The sequence below is a fragment of the Mus musculus genome, chromosome 5, assembly GCF_000001635.26.
Source record: "Mus musculus strain C57BL/6J chromosome 5, GRCm38.p6 C57BL/6J".
Classification (NCBI taxonomy): Eukaryota; Metazoa; Chordata; class Mammalia; order Rodentia; family Muridae; genus Mus; species Mus musculus.
This window is the reverse complement of record NC_000071.6, coordinates 111706033-111717514: the sequence shown is the minus strand read 5'-3', so window position 1 is coordinate 111717514 and position 11482 is coordinate 111706033. Positions and strand designations below refer to the sequence as shown.

The 11482-nt window shown below is 45.8% G+C and overlaps 1 long non-coding RNA gene across 1 annotated transcript; it reads right to left on the bottom strand.

The window, feature by feature from the left end:
• Positions 1 to 5894: 5894 nt before the first annotated feature.
• Positions 5895 to 9778, bottom strand: Gm36481. The gene is made up of 3 exons (XR_389527.3): positions 9524 to 9778; positions 8080 to 8210; positions 5895 to 6070 (listed from the first exon to the last, which is right to left on the bottom strand). It is a non-coding gene; the product is annotated as a predicted gene, 36481 (long non-coding RNA).
• Positions 9779 to 11482: the final 1704 nt, after the last annotated feature.

Here is an 11482-nt window from a genome sequence, read left to right as displayed (position 1 = left end):
ACTTCACCTGGCAAAGACCCCAGAGAAAGGTGTGACCCACACACTCAGGTATGTCAATGGGGCAGTGACTGAGGTGGCTGGACCTCACTGGCATCTGGAAGGCAGCCAGCCATGAGAGCTCTGGACCATCGGACACTGCACTGCTGGGCTGTATTCCTGTTAACAGAACAACAGCAGAGTGGAAAGCCTGGGTAGGTTCTTTGCAGATGTATGTGATATTCTTGATCTAACTTAGCCAAATCTACAGATGGAAGAGCCCAGGCCACAGAGGATCAACGAGGTAGAAGGACAGACATATGGACAAATGGATATATAGATATAGGAGCCCACAAAACACATGTACATAGGATCTACTGTAGGAAAGATATTACATTAACTACTATGTGAGCACACACACACACACACAAAGAGAGAGAGACAGAGAGAGAGAGAGAGACAGAGAGAGAGAGAACATGCTGCCAACAAGCTTCTGAGCATGGCACATCCAACCCAATGGTCTTAGAAACCAAAACACCGCTTCACAGCAACATTACAACTGTGAAATACCAACAAAATAAAGTTATACTTGAGGTTCTTTAGACCATTGGAAATATGTGTTTTTCAATGGTCACAGTCTACAGGCATTTTCTTAAATAGTGGTTGATTGCAGAAGGGCCCAACCCATTGTGGGTAGTACTACCCCTGGGCAGGTAGTTCTGGGGGGTATAAGAAAGTAAACTGAGCAAGATGTAGCCAGCACTCATCCATGGCTTCTGGATCAGCTCCTACCTCCAGGTTCATATCCTGACTTCCCTGAATTATGGACTGACTCTATAAGCTGTAAGATGAGGTTAAACCCTTTCCTTGCCAAATTGCTTTTAGTTATGGTGTTTATCACAGAAATAGAAACCTACTGAATACATTCATCATGAGAGAGAGAGTACCTCAGTACAGCGGACTTCACAGCCTACAGGAGAGAGTGGCCCCAACCCCATGCTGTGTTCTCTCTGCTAACTCAAGTTGGAGGAAATTACCCCAAGTCACAGAGCCAGGGAACCAGTCTCCCCTTGCCCTCTTCTTTCTCTGGTAGATGCTAATAATACAGGAACAGCAGCCCAGCAAGTATATGTTCACATACATATCTGTTGTACATGTATGTATGCATGCATGTGCATTGCTAGTGAGTTAGCTTTAAAAGTGCATTCTTGGATGTCTCTTGCATGTTTGGGGTTTATGTGGACCAACTGGCTTCTGTGTGCTGCATAGCTCTTGCGTCAGGGAGGTCCAGCACTCCACAGATGTGAAGGTGTTTGTCTAACATAGGTCGGGGTTGGAGACTGACCTGGAAAGTTCTGTCAGACTTCAGTTGCTCTCTTTCTCAATTGAAAAGACTGATTGGTCCTGTTTTCCTAGAGAACCATTTGGATAAGAAGCTACTAAAAGCAACTGGTCTGAAGGAGTTTTCTGTGTGTGCTAAGGGGGCCAGGGATGCACAGGGAGAGGGTGAGATGAGCCTAACCTGTGCTTCAACAGACGGCTGACCAGGGCTCTTCGGACCATAAGGTATAACAGAGTAGAATATGTATGCTGAGCGTACATAGTTGCAGGTTGTGCCATATACCTGGCCCTCCATACATGGTTCTGCACCTTTGTGTCCAACAGACTTCAGAACGAAAATGTGTGGGGCAAAACCACATCTGTGCTGATGGCATGGGATCTTCCTTCCTCGTTACTACTCAGTCAGAGTAGGGTAACTGCTTCCACAACGTTTTATGTCGAGTTGATACAAGCTAGAGTCATTTTGGAAGAGGGAACCTTAAATGGGAAAATGACTCTGCTAGACTGATCTGTAGGCAAGCCTGTGGTATATTTTCTTGGTTAATTATTGATGTGAGAGGGCTCAACAGATCCACAGTGAGCAGTGCTTACCTACCTCTGGGCTGGTGGTCCTAGATTCTGTAAGAAAGCAGACTGAGCAAGCCATGAGGAGCAAACCAATAAGCAGCACCCCTCCATGGCCTCTGCATTAGTGTCTGCATCCGGGCTCCTGCCCTCACTACCTTAAATGATGAATTATAAACTGTAAGATGAAATACACCCTTCCTTCCCCAATTTGCTTTGGTCCTGATATTTTGTCACAGCAATAGAAACTCTAAGAGAGCTGGTGTCAGGCATGGCATCCAGAGAGGATGCTAACATGTAGACGGATGATTGAGGGTCCTAGGATAATGCCGCGCCATGCACATAAGAGGCTTATGTGTTGGTGAGTCACTTTGTCCACAGAGTGATGGAACCTGGCCCTTCTGAAAGGACAATTCATGTTTGTGAACCAGGCAGTGTGCAGTGAAGAGAGCTTTCCTAAGATCTTTCTTATTCCCCTTTGAAAGCAATTCTTTGGCCAGATTGTAGGGGGAATAAAGTACATTAAAAAGTAGGAAAAACATCAAATTTACCCAAAACTCATCACCAAAAAATAAACAGGCTTTTATTGAGGTTTTTGTTTTGTTTTGCTTTGTTTTTTTAAGTGGTGTTGGTTAGGATTTTTGAACATCCTTTAGATCAGCAGTCACCAAATATACTAAACTCCAAGGTGTGTGTGTTTTAATTCTAAAAAGATTAAAACTCGCTTTGTAAATTAATTAATATGCAATAATAAAAGAAAAACAGTAAGCACAGGGGTTTAACATTCGTGGAGAGTAAATAGGATAGAATGACCTGCATCTTAATCACCAGGAGCAGGCCCTGGGCTCTATGTTCTTACCTGACCTCCACTTTTATGTGTGTGACACCCATGGCCCATCACCCTACCTGTCCCTCTTCCAAGAGTTAGAGTCAGCACTGGCTCTCAGACTCAGGCAAGAGATAACAAGCTGAGCTCTTCAATGCCAGCTAACAGTTACGATGCAGCAGTTGGCTGTCTTTCTTAACTAAAAACAAAACAAAACAACAACAGAACACTGGACACATTGGATATGTCTGTAAGTTCTAGCACTCAGGAAGCTGAGGCAAGCGGCTCGAGAGTTGTACAGCAACCTGGGTCAGATGAATGATAGATAGATAGATAGATAGATAGATAGATAGATAGATAGATAGATAGATAGATAGATAGATATCCTGTCTCAAAAAGAAGTACGGGAGTTTGTGAGTAAGCCTGAAATGACTAAATAGCTCTTTGGCCTCAGGGAAACCAGACCACTCTCTGCACACCACTTCTCCCATTACTTTCTCAGATATCCCTACCACTGCCATCAAGATCCAGGATTGAATGGTTGTATTTCCTTGTTGCCAATGTGGCTTAGTAGCAGGGGTTTAGGGGTGAAATGGGACTCTTAAGCCCTGCACGGTCTCTGTTGGCCTCCAACAATTATCCTGCAAGTTCCCAAGTTTCAGTGTTGAGAATAGGAAAAAAAACACTGAGATCCAGTAGTGGCTGACTTTAAATGCACAAGTACACAAGCTCCTGTGATTTGAACATGATCTCCTTGACCATGGACCAGTTGCTGCTTGTTTGGGGTTACAACCAGGGAAATCTTGTACTGCTGTGGAGCACACTCATTGAGAGGATATTATTTTTAAAATATTTTCATGCCCACTGCTTCTCACTGGACACATAAAAGCACCTGTGGTGTAGGGAGAAAGAATATTGCACAGGCCTGACCTATGGAATGGCATCGCCCACTGCAAATCCCTTCCCATCTCCGTGGCTATACAGGTAGACCTCAGTGGTCTCTCATCTCTTCACAACATATCTCTGGCACTTACTCATCTCCCACTTTTAGCCACAAAAAATCTAGGGGCCGAGAACATCCATAGAGAAGTCATACATGGCTCCTGCAGGGACAGGCCTGTCTGCCCGAAGGGTGGTCAGGGTCATCACAGGACACTGATATTTCAAACTTCCAAGAAAAAAGAAGACAGATCTTTCAACTTGATGTAGAAGAGCACTTGAATGTAACCCCAAGTTCAAAGCTGCTAAATTACATTTTAAAAAATAAAAACAGAAAAAAAAGAAAAGAAAAACAAAACTAACAGACAAAATCAGAGCACCCTATCAGTGACAGAATCAATTTATACAACCAGTTTTGAAATGAAGATATTTAATATTGAGGTTAGTGAGATGCTTTAGTAGTTAAGAATGTGTTCTGCACTTTTTTTTTATCTATATGTCTGTTGATGTGTTTGTTTCCTCACCAACAACAAACACCTTTATTTCAACTGCTGGGAAAAAAATAAAACTATTATTGCCCTTAAAAAGCAATGTGTATTGTTCTTGCAGAGGACCCATAGCAGGAGCTGTAACTACAGCTCCTGGGGTTCTGATGCCCTCTTCACACCTCCTTGGACACTGCATTTGCATGCACATAATTAAAAAAAAATAAAAGTAAATATTTTTAAAAGCTATTTTCTAAAAATGAATATGCTCTAAATGCTTTAAGTGTGTGTAACAATGTCACCATCATGCCAGTTATTTTGCATAATAACAATATACCTAAAATGAATATTTGAAAAATTAAAGTAGATTGACTTTTAAAAATAAATAAATAAATCATAGCCCTAGTGACACAAATACTGCAAGCTGAGCTCTGGGCAGCTAGAGGCTGGGACTTCCAACCACAGCAACAAGAGTTGCTCCACCTCCGAACTTGTTTAATTCACCTTAGAAATCAAACTGAGGATAAGCAAGATGGCTCAGCAGGTAAAGAGGCTTGCCACCAAGCCTAAAAACCCGAGTTTGATCTTTGGGACTGACATAGTAGGACAGTTTATTCCCATAAGCTGTCTCCCATATGTACTTCATGATCCATAGCTTTCCATACACACACACACACAGAGGTGTCTGCCATGCACATTGATGTGTCTTCTCCCACTTCATTCACAGACTAAATGCTAAGCCATACTGTTGACCACACTCAGATGGAGTCTGTAGCAGCCATTCACTTCTCTTCTTATATTTGTCATTGTTCCCACATCTGGAATGTTCCCATAGAGTCTCCCTTGCTGCAGGCTTCGCGCCTGCTTATCATTATCTAATGACAGATGAATTCTAGTCATTGCACCCTCAAAAGGATTCTAGGACTCATATTTTCCTTTCTTTTTTATCAGCCAGGAGGCAAACAGCTTTCATTCCCACATACTTGTTGTAGTGTGCTATGTGCTAAAAAACTGAATGAAAATTACCCTTTTCTCTTTGTAAGTTAGTTATATTGGGTATTTCTCATAGGAACAGAAAATTGGCAAACAGCCCTTCCTGGGTTCTGAGTTTTGAACTGCTTGACTGGAATGCACCTTGAACAAAGTTATTAAAGAAGGTTAAATTATAACGTGCCTTCAGTGTGCAGCAATATCACTTTGGATGTTGGCATATGTTAGAAATAGTTTGGCTGGGTATAAAAGTCTCGGACATCTCTTTCCTTTTACTCTTGTAGAAGGGAACCCTGATTCTATTGAAGGTGAAACTGTTTTCACGTTGAATAGTTTTTCTGTTTAGATTCTGCGATGTCTAATTTACCCTCAAGTCATATAGTCACCACCAACTTTTTGTTATTCTGTCTTTGAATTGGTCTGTTTTCCTGGATGCATCATTAAGATTTGTTTGAAAGGCTAGAGAGATGGCTCAGAGGTTAAGAGCACCAACTACTCTTCCAGAGAACCTGACTTCAATTCCCAGCAACCATATGGTGGTGCACAACCATCTGTAGTGGGATCTGATGCCCTCTTCTGGTGTGTCTGAAGACAGTGACAGTGTATTCATATACATAAAATAAATAAGCAAGCCTTTAAAAAAAAGATTAGTTTGAAATCAGGCTTTCTTTCTGTGGTGCCTTTGATTAATGCTGAAGTCACAGCGCCTGGCCTGCATGACATTGTTATAATTAATTGAGATTTCCTCATAAAATAATTAGAGCAATGACTGACTTTCAATAAGTGCTCAACAATTTTAATTCCCCTTCCTTCCTCCTTCATGATCATTTCCTGGAATAGTTGGGCCTTCTGTTTGGGAAGAAGTATGTCCATGGATTCACAGATCAGTAATGACTGATGTTTGCCTCTGGTCTCTAGTACTGGTCTCTGAGAAGACACCTTCAAATTCCTGAAATGCACAAGAATCCATCCTCTCACTGCAGGAGTAAGGAGTTCTGGCCTGTTTCTGGGAATTCTCTGGGATTTGGGCCAACCAACCATACCCTTCCTAAAGCAGATTAGGTATAGAGATATGCACCCTTAGCATTCAGTATGTGAAATTATAAAACTTCAGTGGCTGATCAAGTCTACAGGAGCTTGGGCTGGATGAACAAACACACTAGATCAAAAAGAATCTAAGAGAGGAAGAACTCTTTCAAGTGGTTATTAGAAACCCACCTACAAATGGCTTATGTGCTAGTTGTAAACCCAGCATTCCAAAAACACCCATTGATAAGTGGTTTTCACAGATTATAAATAACTGCAGAGAGTTCATTCACAGAGGGATGCATGTGCTCATTACAAAAGGCACTTTAGAGCCTACATTTTACAGAATGAAAAGCGTGCTGTTTGCCCACTGAATGCTTCGGGAAAATCCATGCACTTGTGATTTTTCATGGTAACCACACAGTAGATGACTTGAAATCATGCTTGCAAATACACAGCAAGCCCTCAACAAACACTAGCATGGAAGGAAATCAGTCATGCGCTAATGACATCCCTACACCCTAGAATCCTCCAGCACAGATGACTCCTGTGACTCTCACACCAGGTCATTGCAGGACTGAGCATGCTCAGAAGTTACCCCTAACCCTGACTTCAAAACCACAAATCCAAACCTCCTTGCAGTTCCTACAAGCTCTTGTCAGTTTTTCTCATTATCTTCCTTCAGGAATTGATTGTTAATGGTAGACAGACAGATTTCTTCATTCCAGTTGGTATTGACAGTGGGCAAAGGAAAGACATCTCATGCCTACTGCAGCAATGGCTTCATGGTCTGCTCTCCGGGCTTCCCTCCCTCCTCATGCACTACAATCACATTCTGTTTGGACACCCAAGGGCCCAACAGTGAGAGACAGCTTGAAATGGTTCACCTAGAGCAATAACATTCCATTCTCCTGCTTAGAGCCATCAAACTACAGGCAGGCCAACTACATGCAGTACCTTATGTACCATCCAAGTATTGATATTGCATGTTCAGATGGAGCATTCAGACCTTGGTGGAATAGTGTGTGGATTGTTACTGTCTTGTAGCACACTGCTCCCTCCTCTGTAGCTTGGACCAGATCACCTGATTTCAGACCTGAGGCTAGAGATGGAGCTCAGTGGAAGAGGACTTTCACAGCATGTCTGAGACCCTGGGTTTGATCCCCAGAACCTCAGAAGCAAATTGATAATTGTCCCTCATCCTGTTGGATTTGTAGGTGTTAAAGATAGGAGTAAAGGCTGAGGGTTCAAACCTCCCATTTCACAGATGGAAGGTTGAGGCCTGGGGCTCCTCAGCTGCATCTCTCTTGTCAGTTTTAAGGCTCCCCCGAAGTCTCAAGAACCAAAGTGCCAACCCTGGCCATGGACTCCACTCTCCCAGCTGCCTCTTCTATCCTCTTTCCCTATTTCCTTAGGCCTTGGCCTCACCCGCCACACCCAGACACTGCCATTCTCAAGATAGATTGGGGGCCCTTGGAATGACTCTCACCTCTTTAAGAGTGAAAATGGATATCCCAGCGATTGCAGCTTAATTGACTGATTAATAACAGAAAACCTAATTGAATACTCCCAGCTCGAGTGTAGGATGGCTTAATGTCAGAGCCTGGGGAGTAAACACGCAGCGGGGAGGTCTGAACTGCACAGCAAGTGGAGCACTTTCAATTTAAGAGTCAATCTCATTATACACAAGGCTGTTCCCTTGATCCTCTGGAAGTGAGTTTCCCAATCCAGAGGCAGCATCCGCTCCGCTGCTCCATCCTCTCTCTCTCTCTCTCTCTCTCTCTCTCTCTCTCTCTCTCTCTCTGTGTGTGTGTGTGTGTGTGTCCCTCTCCCCCCCTCTCTTGGTTTCTCTCTCTGCACCTCCCTCCCTCCCTCCCTCCCTTCCTCCCTCCCTTTCTCCCTCCCTCTCCTCTTCAGTGTTTGCCCCCTTACCGCATACTGAGCTGCTCAGTAAATATTCATTCTCTGTCCCTGAGAGGTCTGTAGAGCATACAGGATGCAGGGTGCAGAATGCAGGGTGCAGGGTGCACTGTGTGTGTAACTCAGCACCAGGACCTTGAGGACTGAGGTAGAGAGGCCCAGATTGGACCAGGTCTCTGGTCCAATCCTCTGCTTTTAAGTTCCCATCCGAGGCTTGGTGGGAGGCAGGGGTCCTGGACTAAAGCCTGAGGAATTGAGAGGGGTTTCAAGCCTGCTGCTCCCTGCTTCATCCTCTGGGCCCTGAGGCCTCTTTGGGACACCTGGGCATCTGACACAGCTGTGTGACTCTCAGACACAATGCTGCATCCCAGGTGGCTTCAATAGGAGCAATGTGTTGCTAGAGGACATGTGTTCAGGATCAAGGTGAGGTGAGGCTGTTTCTCCTGAGCCTCTCTTTGGTGGCTTCCTCTCACTATGTTCTTAGGTCACCTCCAGTGGCTGCTCGCTTCTAAGTGCACACATCCAAGGAGGCCAAGGCCACATCTCTCAGCTTTATTTTAATGTGCCCTGGCTCCCAATGCAGTCAGTGTCAGGCGACCATGTGTACATGCTCCAGTGCAGGGAGTTATGGGAGAATGGACCACCCCTAGCTCTAGAACCCCACGAGGTCAACACACCCAGGCTTAGCCTATGACCTTGAACCTCACCCTTGGTCCCTTTCATCTTCTCCAACAAGCACAGTGGTCCTCAACCTGTGAGTCCCTACCCCTTTGGTGGACAAATGACCCTTCCACAGGGGTTGCCTAAGACCACCAGAAAACACATTGCAATCCATAGCAGTAGCAAAATTACAGTTATGAAGTTGCAGCAGAAATAATTTTAATGGATCAGGGGCCACCCCATGAGGAGTTGTGTTAAAAGGCTGCAGCCTTAGGAAGGTTGAGAACCACTGATATAGGACAAAGCCATCTAAGATTTAGAACATGTCTTATTCCTTTTGTCACCTCCTGCCCTGCCTCAGCCTTTTCCAGCTGCCTCCAATGACCTGGGAGACATCGTCCCCATATCCAGGTTCCCACGGTCCCCCCTCACATCCCTCACTACAGCAGCACAGCTTCCTGCATTCCACTCTGCACCCGAACCCCCTCCATGCCTGCTTCCTTCCCTTCCACTCAGCCCCAGTGCCAGCAGCTTTGGCATCCCTGGGCAGATCTGTGAGTGAGCAAGTGCAGCCCCATCTCTAGTCCCAACCCACACCTTCTCTGATCACCATCTTCCAAATCCATCCCTGAAACTCTCTGTCTCCCTGGCCATGCATGGATACATGAGCTTCTCTGAGTACATTGCTTTGTGTTGTATTTGTGTCCCTGGGAGACTGATGGAAAAGAATGTGGTTTTGGGCTCGCAGTTTCAAAGCTCCTCTGTGTCAGTGGACTGGGGTGAAAGAGCCACTCACCTTCTGACAACCAGAAAGATAGGGGAGAGGTGGAGAGGAAGGAAGTGCCTCCATCAAGGGTTTCCCTGTTGGCCTCCTTGCTCTGACACACTATCCCTGAGTCCCACAACTCCTGGCTGCCCATTAATTATTTCCACCAGTGTAGGGCTCATCTTCAGGTGACACGGGAGCACCCCTGATCCAGCTCCCTCCCATAGCCACCTCAGACCCTTCCTCATGGATACTGTGTCCTAGGGACCTTAACACTGCCTCTTTCTCTGCCAGAGACAGAAGGAACAGGAGAGAGCATGTGACCATCTGAGTCACAAAGCTGGATGGTGACTGGATGAGGACAATGAGGTCACAGTGAGCTGCTTTCTGAAGGCCAGGCTGGATGAGGACAGGACACGCAGGTGGCCCACACAGTGGAGCGTTTCCCAGACACCTCAGAGCCCAAGATGCCCACATGGAATGAAAAGTGGTATTTGGGGTTACCAGGTGCAATGGTCATCATGCCATTCTTCCAGCCAATGCAGGGACATCTCTGAATCGCTCTTAGATCCCTGTCCCTGCATGTGTGCTGGGGACAGAGAACAGCAGTCCCATCAGCCCCCTGGTCTCAGAATTAGCATTGGAACAAGATCCCAGGACCTCACATTTATACAGACAAAGTGCTGACCTGAGTATCCTAGAAGGACCCAGCAATCAAGAAGGTTGTGGACAAGAAGTGTCTGTCCAAGGGGATAGCCCTCCACATCCTGTATGCTGCCTGCATCCTGCCCTGAGCTAGGGAGTGAGTGGGCCCTTGGTCAGAAGATTAGATAGCAGAGGGTATCCCCGCTTCCTCTCCCTTCCCTCCTGTCTTCTCCTTTCTCCTCCACTTCTTCCTCTCCCTTCCCTCTATCTCCTCTCCCCTCCTCCTCTCCCTTCTCTCTTGGGTCCTGTTCTGAACCACACCCTTTCCCTCTGTCCAATCCCTTCTTCTGGCCCTACATGTCTCCATCACCTTTGCCTGGATCCCAGCTCTCTATCCCATTCCACTATATCCAGGATTCTGCCTTCCTGTTCACCAATTCTCTCTTCACCGGTATCACCTGCTGCTAATGCCTGGCCTTTTATCATGATAGAGAGGTGGAGTGATCAGGTAGATTAGCAGACACGTATGAACATAGATAGACGCACAGGCATGTGTGTCTATCCGCAGACAGAAATGCACAGACACAGAGATGTGCTCACAGAGCTAATGCTCCTTGCATAGGTGAAATCCTGAATGTACACTGATAACGACCCTAGGTTGCAGATCCAAGCCTGACTTGTAATCTCCCTGCCTTCTCACCTGATCCATTCACCTGGGAGCCCTGAGCCAAAAGAATGGATGCCTATATGAAATAAGTCCAGGAGGTAGCGGCAGGTGTCCAAGTGTCCCCAGTATGGGCACATCTCCCACACAGTACCCTCACCATCCCATCTGGCCACCCCTCTCTTAAAATCCCATACGTGACCTTCAGCCACCAAGAGAACCAATATCCAAAATAGACTTATTTTTCTGCTTCATGCGCTGTCGGGAGCTGTGGGGAACAGGGTCACTTCTCAATGTGTGCTCATAGGCACAAGCATCGGTGCTGACAGGTCATTCCCTCCTGACTGGTCTTCAGAAACACCTCAAGGTGCCAGACAGCCTTGAATGGCCTTCAGCACAATATGATATGAGACCCTGGATCCTACCTGACTGGATTGAGTTCTATTTCTTTTTTGCTCTTTATTCCACTCTCCTTGTTCCATCAAGCCAGTAAAGATGGTGTGCCCTAGACACAGAGCAGTGCCACCGAATCTGTGCCCAGCTGTGGAGAGAGGGATGCAGGGAGGTGATGGAGACGGGGGAGACGAGAGGTGAGCAACAGAAGGAAGCTGATTGAATGGAAAGGAAACACAGAAGGAAGAGAAGGTCAGACAAGAAGATCTAAGAGGCAAGAGAAGGGC